Source organism: Cydia fagiglandana, chromosome 22 (assembly GCF_963556715.1).
Source record: "Cydia fagiglandana chromosome 22, ilCydFagi1.1, whole genome shotgun sequence".
NCBI lineage: Eukaryota > Metazoa > Arthropoda > Insecta > Lepidoptera > Tortricidae > Cydia > Cydia fagiglandana.
The window spans coordinates 8,296,602-8,311,114 of NC_085953.1; the positions used below are offsets into that span (position 1 = coordinate 8,296,602).

Below are 14,513 nucleotides of genomic sequence, written 5' to 3' on the forward strand. Positions count from 1 at the left end.
TTCTTTGCTTTTCTCTATCCTATTTCTCTTCTCTATTCTTTGCTATCCTTATCCTGTAAATTTCCTTTCCCTTTCATCCTTGGTGGTGACGTGGCCCTTTTGGCCACGACACCAATCTCTTCACACCAAAAGCAGTCGCTGGTCACTGTGTCGACCAAACTGACAAACTTAAAAAAAAAGCATATTAGGATGAAAAGGCTGCATTAAATACTTTTAATCCCAAATACGAATTGTTTGAACAAGTGTCTGCTCAAGTGTCCCATTGTGCCATAGGTGTAGGAAGAATGGGGGATTTGTGAAAATTATAACCATTGTCATGTCACATTTGAATGAAGGTACTTGGAATTGTTGCGGGTATTTTGTTTTTTCTTAGAGGGTAAGATTTCAGTGTTGAGTTTAGGACGGTTTATGTTTAGATTTACCTCCTTCAATTCTGTAATATAATAAACTACTTAAAAATTACAAGCATTTTCTGCTATAAGTACCTACAGTGTGCGAAATGCGTTGATAAGTGTTGCCGAAGGATGAAGTCTGATACTAGCCCGCCCCGGCTCGGCACGGGTTGTCAAATTATACACCTAAACCTTCCTCAATAATCACTCTATTGATAGGTGAAAACCGCATGAAAATCCGTTCAGCAGTTTTTGAGTTTATCGCGAACAAACATATAATCACACAAACAGACTGACGCGGCGGGGGATAGCTCGAAGATACATAATTAGTTTACTAGATGGTAATGGGGCATACTATTTTCTTTGCTATGTAGTAGTCATTTTATGCGATTTTGGTTCAAGCACCTATCGTAAATTGATAAATAGGATATAAAGTTATATTTTTAATGAAAAACTGTCCAGTATTCATGTTTCTAAATGTCAATAATACCAGATACGCCTGATAATTGCCTTATAAGTTACACTTACTGTGCAGAAGTTACAAAGCTATTAGTTACTTTGTTGTTGATATTGGTTTTACATAATAAAACAGGGATAGAGTTTCCACCTGCTCGCTTACTTTTTTCATTTAGTATCAGTATAAATATTCAACATTTTTATCTACTCTCAAGTACAATGAAAATGAGTCAATTTACAAGCAATCTCCCTTAGGTACAAGTAACTTTCTTGGGTGCAAATTTTTCTCTTAAGCATAAAATTTTATAATGAGGAAAAAGCTCGAGAATGTATTTATTACTCAACTGTCGCAATATTTTTTACTGTCAGGTTAAACAAAAAGAGGGTTATGTTTTCGTGTTTATTTCTGTATCACATTCTGCAACCAAAACTGCTTGTAAGATTTGAATTTCTCTAACTTTACTAGTATTCATATTTTTTACTTATTTTTGGTAAGTAATTAAGTATTCTTATTTACTATTTATATCTAACGTTAGCTACCATTTTTAATAGATCCTTTACATTTGTTTGGTTTAAAAATAGAGTGCCAGAAAGGTAAGTACCATATAAGCGTCATCAAACAGTTCAATTAGTAACTGCTGGTTAGCTACTGGTTAAAACTTGCTGCAACCTAACTATCGTGTAACTGCGCAGTTAGATATTTGTGCAAAATATTATTTATAGTAAACGTGTTAGGCTTAGTCACTTGGTTGTATTTTGGTTTATTTTTTTAAAGGTTAATTTCAGTTATCTTTAGAGTTTGTGTTACTAATGGTACAATTAATAAGTTATATGTCTCGTTCTCTTATATAACGAGATTCTCAGCGTAACGTAAACTTACGCTGTCACTTTTTTAAATACTGTAGATAATATTTAGTTTATTCTGAATTGAGATATTTTTCTTTTATACTCCAGACGAGCAGAAAACATTTGTGCTCTAGATTACTTCCTTGTGGGATTCCAAACAATGTCTTCGTATTTATTGTCATGCGACGAGTATAGTCGGCCTATTTCTGTTTAGATCTGTAGATAAGTGACAGCAGATAAATGGCCTGTAAAGTTATAGTCATAATACATATATATGCATCATCAAGGACTACTGCACCCTGTCAAATGCTTCTTAGAATTCTAAACACTCAGGAGCTGCGCTAGCTATTTTGTAATTGTACAGTCGTGATTTAAACCGGCTCCAATATTACCCTTAACATTTCTAACTTTCGTTTACCCACAATATCTCACCGCGCCACTAAAAGTGTTTCCCAGAATTGCTCCCGTACTAATATTGACAGGAACAGTAGCATATTGGTATTATGGCCGTAGGTTAATATTGGTTTTAGCAATTTACACGTAGAAACCAGCAGGTTTAAGGGTGATTATTACAGGAAGGGTAGTTAGACTTCATGTTTATTTTTATAAATTACAACAGTAAAATAAAGTTTTCTATTTGTTTTAAGAGTACAAATTGAAGCTCAAATACAGCTACCTTCTTTATCATTCTTTCGAAAGCATTTATGATTATACATATTTACATTAAAAATGTTACATACACAAACACAGCTAAACCAAATATTATCTAAAGTAACTGACAATCCACATCCACCTATGCACACACGTCAAATTATAGCAAACATTATCCAGTGACATTTGTATTTGAGATCATTGTGGCGCGCGAGGTACAATGCTGTGTACACACCGTCGCGGGAATGTGGAAATCCATTTCACGCCAGCAATGGAATGTAAACTTGTTGGATTGTCTTTATCTTGAAAGATTCAGGTGAAGCATTTTTAAAGTTTGAGCTTTCAGGGTTGCCACTCCGAGATAAACCAAGCTTAGAATATATTTAATGTAAATAAGGCCTCTAAATTATGCCACATTATTAAAATAAAAGTTCTTCTGCTGCTAAACTTTGTAAAAAAAGGATCTTGCATGATCAATCCTTGCCTGGAAGTTCCACATGTAGCCACTGCCAACAATCCTAAGCTCATCAGCTTTTTGCATCGGGTCTTTAAAAGAGCCTGGCTAAATTCTTGCCCAATCAACTCAACGAAGTCTTACATTGAAAGCCTGTAGAGAGTTCCAATGCTAGGCAATGGCCTTCGTGGCTATTACCCCACGCAAACATGGCATTCCCATGCAGTCCCATTCCAGTACAGTGGTATGAACTCCATCATCAGTTTTATTGTATACTTCCCAAATCTTCGTGTCATAACCTAAAGGGCCTACCGCGAACCACGTTCGACGTGTTTCCTCTCTGTCGTACTTGTAAATTCATACTTAAGTGTGATAGAGAGGCAACACGTCGAACGTGGATCGCGGTTCCCTCTGATGACTCCTGTACACGATGGGCCAACGCCGCAAGTGATATTGCTATCTGATTCTACCGCATGCCTGCGTCCCTTGGAGTGGCTGGCGTTGGCCCATCGTGTAGAGGAGCCATGATACTGCTACCGTCACGCAGCCCTACTGCGGTCAATATTGACGCTGCCAGTAAGCCGCGACGTCATGGCCCGCTCGGACAATATTTGCTGTTTGCGCGCGCGCTTATCGCTTAGCGCTGGAATTGTAGCAGGGAGAAAGGAATCTAGGAGCTAGTGGGGTTGGGAAAAATGGGATAGAGGGTAATTATGTAGCCATAAAAAATGGAACTTTTAGTACCAAATATGACAGTCCGATGTCTCATAGGAAGGAATATAAACTACTTAGAATAAGTTAGAAGTGGTGAGTTAAATTAGCACTTAAAATTTCGGGTTGGTTTATAATATCATTGTACCGTAAAACGGGGTGAGTAGGTTTCACGGGGAGAGGTGGGTTATGAATGGGGAGAGAAGGTTTGAGAGGGGGGTGAGAAGGGATTTTAAGGCTACTGGTACAAAAATAATGTATTCCAATTTAAAATGGAGCTATAGTAATACGCATAATAAAAAAAAAATCGATCCAACAATCTTCCAAAATCAAATTTGTATGAAAACCCGTCTCACCCGAAATACGAGGCACTACGAGGTGAGGTGGGTTTTCCTCTTTATTGTCAAAGTTATGAAATGGGACTACCCAAAATAAAATAAAAACTAAAATACAAACGTCCGGAACACTTATTATATACACCATTCAGTTTTCATATGTAAAAATAAAATGTTATCGAGGTTTGAATTTCAGTCTTGACCCTGCTCACACCATTTTACGGTATGCACTTTATACAAATCAATACTATCATAGCTTCACTTAAACTTTTTCAACATACTTATAAATTACATAAACCTAAAATTTCTAACTTTATTTTAAGTACCTAATAGAAAAAGTCTAGATAAAAAGCTTTTATATCTCTTTATTCCATTTCATTTGAGTGTTCGCAACACAGTCTCGGTCGAATTTTGCCCTTCATTATAAGTCACGAAAAATTCTAACTTAACTAAGCCTTACCAGATATACTTATTTCAAGGTTCCTTGCACTTTTTATCACTTTACTAGTCCTTGTCCTTCTTAAGCCCATCACAAAACGCAGACCGATGAGAATTGGCGGACGACATGCATCTCACATAAATAACCGCGTGTGCTGGGTCCCAATGAGTTCCCGGTACAGACTGCCTGGAGTCACGGTGCTATGCGAGGGATATACTTGAGCAGCCCTTGACCTCAAAATATCTTGAAGGTACAGGTGTAAAATCAATCAATAGTCTGTAGGATGCCTGTAGGCGTCAGTATTAAAATGACTTCGGCTTCCCTGACTTGTCGATGCAGTATCACAGCGTAGTATTTATGTACAGAATAATTATTGTCTAGTGTCTAGTAAAATCGATTACAATGATAGTCACGAAAAACTTTGTCGCTCTCTAACAACTGATTATACGCTCTCTTTCTCGCTCATTAAACTGTGCCTCCTTAAATGACCGCTCAGAGGCTAGCGCGCTCAAACAAGTAAATTACCACTGAAAGTATGCAGAAGGTTATCAAAATATATTTCAAGTTTGCCTTATTAAGATGTTGTTTAATTAGAAAGACATATATGTTCGAGAGATTTTTTACCTGTTTTTATATAAACTCGTAAGTTTGCCCAGCATCCCGATCCTAACATATCGTAGCCATATCAAGTCAGATCGCTTGTACATTCAAACAGCACGGTGTATACCATAAAAGCCTCCCTAGTAATTCTTCGCGCCATACTCGATTGCTCAATACCCGCGTTTATACCAATAATAAACTTACATATAATAAATACGCGTCTCGGCTTGTCCCGCGGCGGGTGATAAAGTCACCGCGTGAGCCCGCTCCGACTCTACTCTGGACTAGGGAAGGGCTCCTGAATCATCGATATCGATATAGGTAATTCCTTTGATCGACTGACACAAAAAAATCATGAAAGTAGTGTCGGGCGACCACAGTGCAGGCTCTTTCTTTGCCCAGCGTTTAACCACCACCACCACCACCAACACCATTCCAGAGACAGGAGACTTTACTGAGGTTTTTTAATTTAATACGTGATTTAGTTTAGAATAATTTACATGTGTGTGTAAAAAAATGTGTACCTCTGTAATATGTTTTTAATTTTCAATAAAACCTACCTCTGAATATATTCTTGGTCAGAGACGCACAAGGAAATTCCCTGCCCTATCGTATCGACAAGTTTTTCATAGGTGTCTCCAACCAGTGAAGATTGACAGTCCATTTTTATGAATTGACAGGTGGGGAAGGGATGTTTTCAATTGTGTTTTTTTCTGTACCCAAAACTCATCCTCGGACGCGAACACAGAGGCCAACATTGCCAAAATCTAGGAATAATAGCTACTATTTAGACTTGAGTCAAAGCTTCCATGAAATTACTAAATATAAAATAGATATAGCTATAATCTGACTTTGACTGAGAATCCCACTACGATCTTAACTTTTTTACATTCCTGTCAGTCTAATTTAGCCAGTATTGTCTTAATTTACCTAATTTTTATCCCTAAGCATGCGCCGGCGCATCCCTACGCTTTCTTCTCTCACAATAATGGGCTGGGCGGGTCGCGGGCTCTAAAAAACGACCGCCACAGAACAGGTATATTGTTATTACAACGTGACGAATATGTGGAATAAACATGCGCGTTCTTTACGACGAGGCTAAACGGAGATATAGTTTTTTTTACATAAAATATAGAAAATATTGTAAGTAGACAATGTTCGTTGGCAGATACGAGTGACATATTTTTAAACAATTTATATGGCGTCATTCCAGACCACAGACATTTTTTTTGAGCATGGTCTAATAAGCAGACATAGAGTTACACCATTAAAAGTCTGCAGCGGATTTGATAGCCCACGCAGTGCAAGTGTCATTTATACGTCATAATTTCATAGAAGTTTGACGTTTAAAATAACACGTATACTGCGTGGGCTATCAAATCCGCTACAGACTTTTCATGGACTGTCTCTAACAACACAATATAATCAGACATAACATATACTTTAGCTATCATAAAATATGACGTACTTAGTGATAAACGGCAAATTCAACACCAATCTGACTAAAACTGCATTTTTACGACGTAAATCTTTCCAAATTTGTACATAAACAACATTCATTCTGCTACCTGTATTAATGTGACTTATTAGATGTAATCTAATAATATATTCGAAAAAGAAGTTTTCCATAACTCAACATCAGGTTCCACATGTCTCAGGACTTTGATAAAGTTATCTGTGTCTTGTAGAACAAGTTCATGATTTAAAATCCCGTAAAGTTTAACGATTGCTTCATTGAACATTTTGAGTAGACTGGTTTATGAATTGCAATTGTATACATAATATATATATACTTTATTTATCTTATTCAACATCTATATCGGATTTTTTAAACTACTTATATAGATATTTCTGGTACACAATACTGTGACTAAAAATGTGCTATTATTTTTAAGTACGTACACCTTATTTTATTTAGGAATAAATTGTTTTATCTGAATTTGCTATATCTACGCAAAATTTTTTGTACATTGAAATTATTTTCCAATAAAAAATTGATAAGCAAACAAATTGCTTTAGACACTTTAATAAGACTTTTATATTCAATAGTTTCTATTCATACAAAGAACATACAAACGCACCATGCTCCGTCGAACGGACAATAATGATAGTGATGTGCCGGCTCCATATAATTTAGTACGGAGCAAAGATTGAGTTATTAGTACCCTGGTATAAACGAGTACGCCTTAATGCGCTCGGGTTCCGAGGGTTAATGTGATTTTGATATGGAGTGTCGACTTTGAGAACTTATTTGGTACGTGTTTGGTCAAATTAGATCGTGCCTCTAATATGGGAATCGACGCAGGTCATTGACATCAATAATGATTATGATATAATTATACTATAAAATTTACACATAATCATTAAAGGAACAACGACGGTGCCCCGCCTTTTGAATAAATTTATCATAATGTATGTATATTGTATCATTATTTTGAGTGGTTTTCTTAAAGGCGCACTTTTCCATTAAATTGACATGTTTAAAGCCGCCTAGATCAAGCCTAATGTGGGTTATCCACCTGCTCTGTGCTATTTCCATAATATTACTAGTATCTCCAATGGATCGACAGGTTTATTTTTATTAAAATCAGTGAAACCACATTCTTTTTTTACGAGTGGTCCTTCGAGCCGGATAGTGGGCGTATGTCGCTTTCTCGTGCCCTCTTGAATTGATTAAGGCGTTTTTTGTCTCACATTGTAAGGTAATTACCGTATGTCTTTATTTTCTTTACGACAAAAAAATCTTAAAGCGTTATACGTTTGGTGCGCATACGTCGTTTTCTGACTGCATGTCTTTATCGTAGTAATGATCTCGGATTAACATGTTCTGATGACTAGTGTGATGGCGTGGTGATGACGAGGCCGAAATCTCGATTGTGTTTTTGTAATACAAAGCTTTTTAGGGCCTGATGTAATAAAAAAGTTATTAAGCGACACGCATATGAAAGTAGGGCCTTAACCCTTAAGAGTGCTTGAAAAATTTAATGCACGAATTAATCGGAAACTGAAATATGACTAAAATAATCTGTTGAGTATATGTAAACATACAAAGACGTACCTTACACACACAAGTATACCTTTTTAATAGGTATTGATTTATTTTTACCAGACTCCTACTCTATAAATACATTACCTGCTTTTATTAGACGCATCCTGCATCTTGCTTTATCGCAGAATTAATAAATGACGTGTCCACTTAGGTATTTATTCACAATCATTCAAGTCAATACAAAAGTATCGCGTACATTAGTATAGAAATTTATATCAAGACATCAGGGTTCAACGACTCGATCCTTAACGGGCGTCGGTTATTAAGAAATAGTTTGCACCAAAGTGCTACGTCACGCTATATTTGTTAACAAACTGAAGGGTTTCACTCTAATGACGCCATGAGTTTCGTTTCCTTTATTGAATAGTAATTAATTTATATTTTAGAAGCTTCTACGTTCTCATCTGCCCCCGGTTTCAGTTTTAACGAGCATCGGAGAGATTCGAGGTTTAATTTGAAAAACAAAAGCAGTCGGACCGCGCCGGGGCCGAAACGGGTCCTAACGAAGGCCGATTTGGTCGTTTTTCTCGAGGCAAGACAGCATGTCGGCGCACGAGTGTTCCTCGAGGCGATTCGGGCATTTTTTTCTCATCTCCCGGCTTGTTCTTGCGCGTAATGGCTTCATCTCGGAAAGCTTACAGCAAAAACGGCCCACACTTCGGCCGGGCCTTACGTGTTTTGGCCCCGGAATAATAATGCTCAATCGAAATTGTTACAGTAATCGCTCCTGAGTTATTACGCAATTATGTGCTCAGTTTGAGCATTTTTGGCCGGCGTTTCTTCGCAATTTTGCGGTTCGAGATCATTCCGTGATCGTAATTTGACTTACAACAAATTCCGGTGGCTTCGCTAAGTTTTACATGATGATTGATCTGACGTGTCTACGTGGGAGATGTCAGAGAATGATCGGGGTTTTATATCGAAATTTTCTCGTCACTAGCGGCCCGGTTAATCTTTTCGGGGGTCTTCAATCAAGCCTTATATAATGACAGCACTGTCTCGTAAATTCGCTGAACAATTTTCTCGGTACGTCTCATTTTGGTGGCGGTCCGGTTCTTTTATTTTGCACCTTATAATTACGCTCGGGCGATTTCCTTATGAACCTTATAATTTATTTGTAAGAGGCTAAACAAACACTTAATTCACTTCTTACAGTTTGCTTCTTATTTTTACGCCGACGGTTAAGTTATAAGTACCTACAAACAAAAACTTCTTCATATCCGAAGGAACCACATACCATGACAAACTAAATTTTAATTTAATTCTATTGTGAACTTGGAACAAAGTTGAGTATATCCTATTGCTGTTTATATCTTAACACGCATTTTTAAAAGACATGCGGGCTACCTCCAGCCATAAAGGCATAAAAAGATCCACTATCATTCCGAAAAACATGTAAAAGTTAAATTAAAAGCAACAATGTACTAACGCGATGCGACTTGTGTTTCTATTCAACCTTTGAAAGGGTGCAATAAATATAGTGAGCACACGTCGTCCAATTGAATAGTACACTACTTAATAAATGCCGTTCGCACACGATCGCTACGTGTGGTCACAACAACTCTTTAAAACATGCGAATTTCAACTTTAAAACAATAGTCGAACTCTCAATTTCCAACGGTGTGATATATCTCCTATCTCCAGCGGTGTCCAATGGAAATGCGACTTAGCTGTCAAGAGTAAGGGTTGACTTTTGATCGGTAGATGATAATGATAGTGTTGTGGCATGTGCAACGCAAATGCGTCGATTTATCGATAACGCGTGACTTTGTTCGCGTCTCTATTTGATCGAACGCTGTTGGTTTTTCTCAAGTGCTTGATGCGTTTTGCTATTTGTTGTATCGTAATTGTGTTGTGTTTTTGTTTTTTTCTGATGCTGTGGCTTTTATTCTACGATGAGTATTTTGAAATTCCATTTAGTTTCTTAACTTTTTAGTAACAAACTCAGACTAATAAAAATGTTCAATATTATTTTAGATTTTCTGTGATTTTCAATACGTAGTATAAATTTCCTATTAAGTATCACCCAAAAATAATAATTTGAGGTTTAGGCCAAATTGTTTTGTTGACATTTCATTTCAGATTTATATTCTGATTTTTGGAAAATATTAAATAATCATACCTGCCCATTCTGTCTGATACATTAGTTCTAAAGTTGTTCCGTAATTAAATGGTACTTCTAAATCTTTTTAGCTCACTAAAGTTAAGCTGGCTATCGTAAATATGCATAGTCTAATAAAACATGGTCTTCTCTTCCCAGAGTGACACAAGCATACGTCACAATAACATGGCCGCTATATATAGCGCTATCGCATATTATCATATAGCGCTGTCGCATGATGACGTAGGCTTGTGTCAGTCACGTGACCACGAAAAGACGGGAAGAGAGTACCAGGCGGAGTATATTATTATACCATGGTAAATATGCATGAGCACGGAAATATGCCCCCATCATCAATTTCCCAAAATTACTTATAAACTCCAAAAAGAAAGTTCATTCACACCTTAAGCTACTCGTAAGGAGTGTAAAGACATACCTTCTTGACACTAATTGACTATAGTCCAGTCAAAACATCCTTAATCGCTTATTAATCGCGGGGAGCGCGGACACTTTTAAAAAGTAATTTTGACTCTTAACTCTTTTAAGGAATCGAGTGTGATGAAAAATGAATGCTGATTTTTTTTATGCATTATGGTTCATATTAAAATTGACTTACTTAGATATAGGTAATAAGAGAAATCTAAGCCGAAAACCACTGCTATTAATTAATAATTACGGACAATTTAGTTCATATACCTAATTATTCAGTATTCATTTATTACTTCCATGGTACTACTACATTTTTGGGTAGTATTTACATATTTCTTATATTATCACATGGACCTACATACTCAACAGCCTGCCCTCTGACATCAGACAGGAAGCCAATAAAGTAATATTTGGTAAAAAGCTGCGTAGTTACCTCGTAAATCGCGTATAGCAATTGATGACATTATTACTAATGATAGATGTTAACTTTTTTTCTAATATAAGAGAGTAGAGACTGCACGATCCCACAGTCAAACCGTGTAAACTGTTTTGTGGGACACTGTAATTGTATAAGATGTATATTTTTATGTTAATAAATAAATAAATAAATAATAGGCTGTAGCAAATACAACAAAAATAATTAAGTTACATTTAAGTACTTAATTACCTGAAGGAAATTAATAAATATTCAGCTGTAAGTGTAATACAAAAAGTCAGAAATATTTATCTAAAAAAAATGCAGTAGGAATGTATTTTTAGCGCTAAAGAACAAAACGATAATCGATGAGCATTTTTCATTCGCAATCGATTCGATTCTTTATTCGATACTAAGCGTCACGTGTGGTCGCGATGCGATCTTAAGATCTCACTTATCTTAAACCAACTTAAGTGCCGTTAAATCACTAAGCACTTACGCCCTTCTTAAAAATAAAACCGATATGCGAATATGTGTAGGAATACAAAGTTATTTTGATTACGAATTAAACAATAATCTGCCTTTTTTCAATGTACTAAGAGCTTTGCGATAAGTGCCGTTGTTGTTGTCGGTGCACAGCGTACGATACGACAATTTATACGTTAATTTCTTATTTACACTAACAGGAACCGTTTCTTGGAATTGGAGGAATGCTTGATGTTTTTTTTTGCAAAGTTCTAGACTTTTTGCAAAATACACTGTGTATAAACTACGAGTATTTGCCACTAGTAGACATATTATTAAACTAAAATCTGATATATTGAACTTTTTGAAATTAATTATGAATAAATTTATAAACATTAGACACTGTAAATTCTTTAAATGACAAATAATGTGTCCTTCATATTTATGGATTTTATAAAAGTCACTTGGAAAATCAACAAAATTCAGATTTCAAAGTGCGTTAAAAATAAAGCAAATATATGTTTAAGCTGCCCTAAAAAACCCTTCATTAGGATGAATACAATTTACTAACTACCAAACTTAATTGCTACTGAACGAAATTCATATAAAATTTAATGTCATTAACTTCTAGATTAGAGTAAGTAACTAAAGAATATAATTAATACCTACCTTTAAAATTAATACATGCTAAACAACAGTTTATACTGTTTACGCCAAGTGCAAGCACCTTTCACATGTGCCGTGTGCAATAATCGTAGGCCAATTTCCTAGAGGCTCAAGCGTAACTTAAATGGTATGTCACTACATTCATTATGGTAAAACTTCATATCGATGGATTCTATTTCCGGACCAGGACGATTCGGAGCGTTGTAGCGAACGCACGTAGGTTGCATTCCTGCCGGGTTTGAAGCTAGACTTGGCCGCAGCCATTGACCACGCCGCGTGTGTTTTCAGTATAGTTATTTTCTAAGAATAGTAGTTGTCGTGTCACGATTGTCACGCATCAGGCGTCAGTGTACGAACGAATAAGTGTAGATTAACGTAAAATATACGTGCATATGAAACATTGAGTTTCTTTTCATCGCCACACCTACCCGAACCACCCAGGCCGGAACGGCCAGGGTCCTCAGCGGCATCACAGCAGGCTTTGGAAGGCCTAGCTCCTACCGGACCACGCGAGGCGTCACACCGGAGCGGTGGAGGCGCTCCTCACCAGCAACGAGCACCAAAGGAAAGAGAAGTATAGGGACGCGACCACGGGAGTCCGGGCTAACCGCCTTGTGACGTAGACATTTTTGGTGGCCCATGAGGGGAGGAATTACAGCACGATATTATTGAAAGCCATCGTCATCAACGCGAGCACCGCAGCGGTACATCGCATTGGTAGCGTAATCATCGCTTCAAGTACTCATCGTGTCAGCATTATTCATTTTTGCCGTTAAATTCAGTGGAAACGGAGCCCGGTGCGGTTGGGCATAGTGCGAAAAAATCAAATCAAATCGTAATAAAAGGGAAGGCGTCGGCCGCCATTTTCTTGCGTAGGCAACGGACGGGGACCGTACAGTGCGGAGTGCGGCCATCTTTAGCATAAGGACATTTCCGGTTCGCGGCAAACGTCAGTTTGGGACATTTAGGTTAGAATTATCTGTCAACGTCAAGTGTCGCCAATAGATTAATTAGGTTATCGTCAATATAAAATCCAACTTTAAGGTAAAGCCAAAGCCACCTAACTTGTAAACTGTTAGTCGAATAGTGTCACAAATTAGTGTCTTTCATTAATCGTAAAGTAAATTCACGTCATGTCGTTAAAGTCAATCAAGGTGCAGCTGCGCACCAAGTACCAAATGTTGACCGACTATGCTGGCACGGTCACATCACGACCTGACAGCATGGCCGCGTCGGTGGCGAAGCGGCACTTTGATCTTATTTATACTGAGTACGTCAAGGCCCACGAGTCACTGCTGGCCTACGAAGGTGAGCTCGAGGAGGAGGAACGACTTCAATACCAGGAGTGCTTCAGCGAGGTTAACCGGCTGCTGATCCAGCTAGACGAGGCGTCGGCTGGAGAGGCTGGCCAGTCACACACACCCCGTGGACAGGCAGGTAAAGTCAAATTGCCCTCTGTGCAGCTGCCCACCTTCAGTGGCAACCTGCCAGAGTGGCTCTCCTTCTATGATCTCTTTATGTCGTTAGTCAATAGTAGGGACATCTCCGACGCGGAGAAACATTACTATCTTCGGTCGTCGTTGCAAGGGGAGGCGCTGTCCATTATACAGCACCTTCCGATGGACGGACCCAACTACGCGGTAGCTTTACAGTTATTGCGGGCTCGGTATCAGAATAACAGGCTGCTGTTGGATACATTCATTAGCCGAATCATGAACCTGCCTTCAGTGGCGCACTGGAGTGCAGGGTCACGCTCAGCTTTCTATGACCCGCTCCGGGAGTCAGTCCAGGCGCTTGAGAAGCTCAAGCAGCCAATCACGGAGTGGTCATACTTATTGGTTTTTATAATTTTGCAGAAACTACCGAACAGAATCAAGACCTTATACGAGGAGAGGTACGGTGGCAATCCGGAGGTGTTGCCCACTCTCACGCAGCTACTGGCGCTGTTGGAGGAGCAGTGCCGGGTTCAGCAAGCGGTCTCGCCAGCAGCGGTGGAGCAACCAACTGCGCAGCGTGGTTCCGCACCTGCACGAGGAAGAGCGGGGCCGTCGGGTCAAGCTACCAGGAAACCGGGACCGCCAGCGAGGGTCTTCGCCATCGAACAAGAGACCAATCAGGTGAATTCACCCCCTGTTCTTTGCTCATACTGCTCGAGTGACCAGCACAGCTTGTACAAATGCCCGAAGTTCCTTAACCTGGCGATTTCGGAGCGGAAGACCTGGGCTAGGAAGTCAGGCGCATGCTTCAGATGCCTGCGCAGTCACTATGCACGCGAGTGCATGCAGCGCAACTGGTGCGCACAGTGTGAGTCGTCCGCACACAACTCACTGCTGTGCGATGGTGGTGCAGCGGGGAGAGCCCCACCCATGGCAGTTGAAGCAGCTGTCCATCGGGTAAGGGTCATGCCGCTTGCCACGCCAAGCACGTCGAGAGCAGTCACGCTGCCGGAGCGGTGGCCGTCTCCCCAGCGACGGACTACATCTCCGCCGAGGGCTGCGAAGCCG

At 38.9% G+C, this 14,513-nt stretch overlaps 1 protein-coding gene across 1 annotated transcript in view; it reads right to left on the reverse strand.

Moving 5' to 3' along the window:
* Positions 1-14,513, reverse strand: part of LOC134675442 (uncharacterized) — a 241,098-nt gene that overhangs the window by 115,372 nt on the left and 111,213 nt on the right. The gene's annotated exons all lie outside the window — the stretch shown is intronic.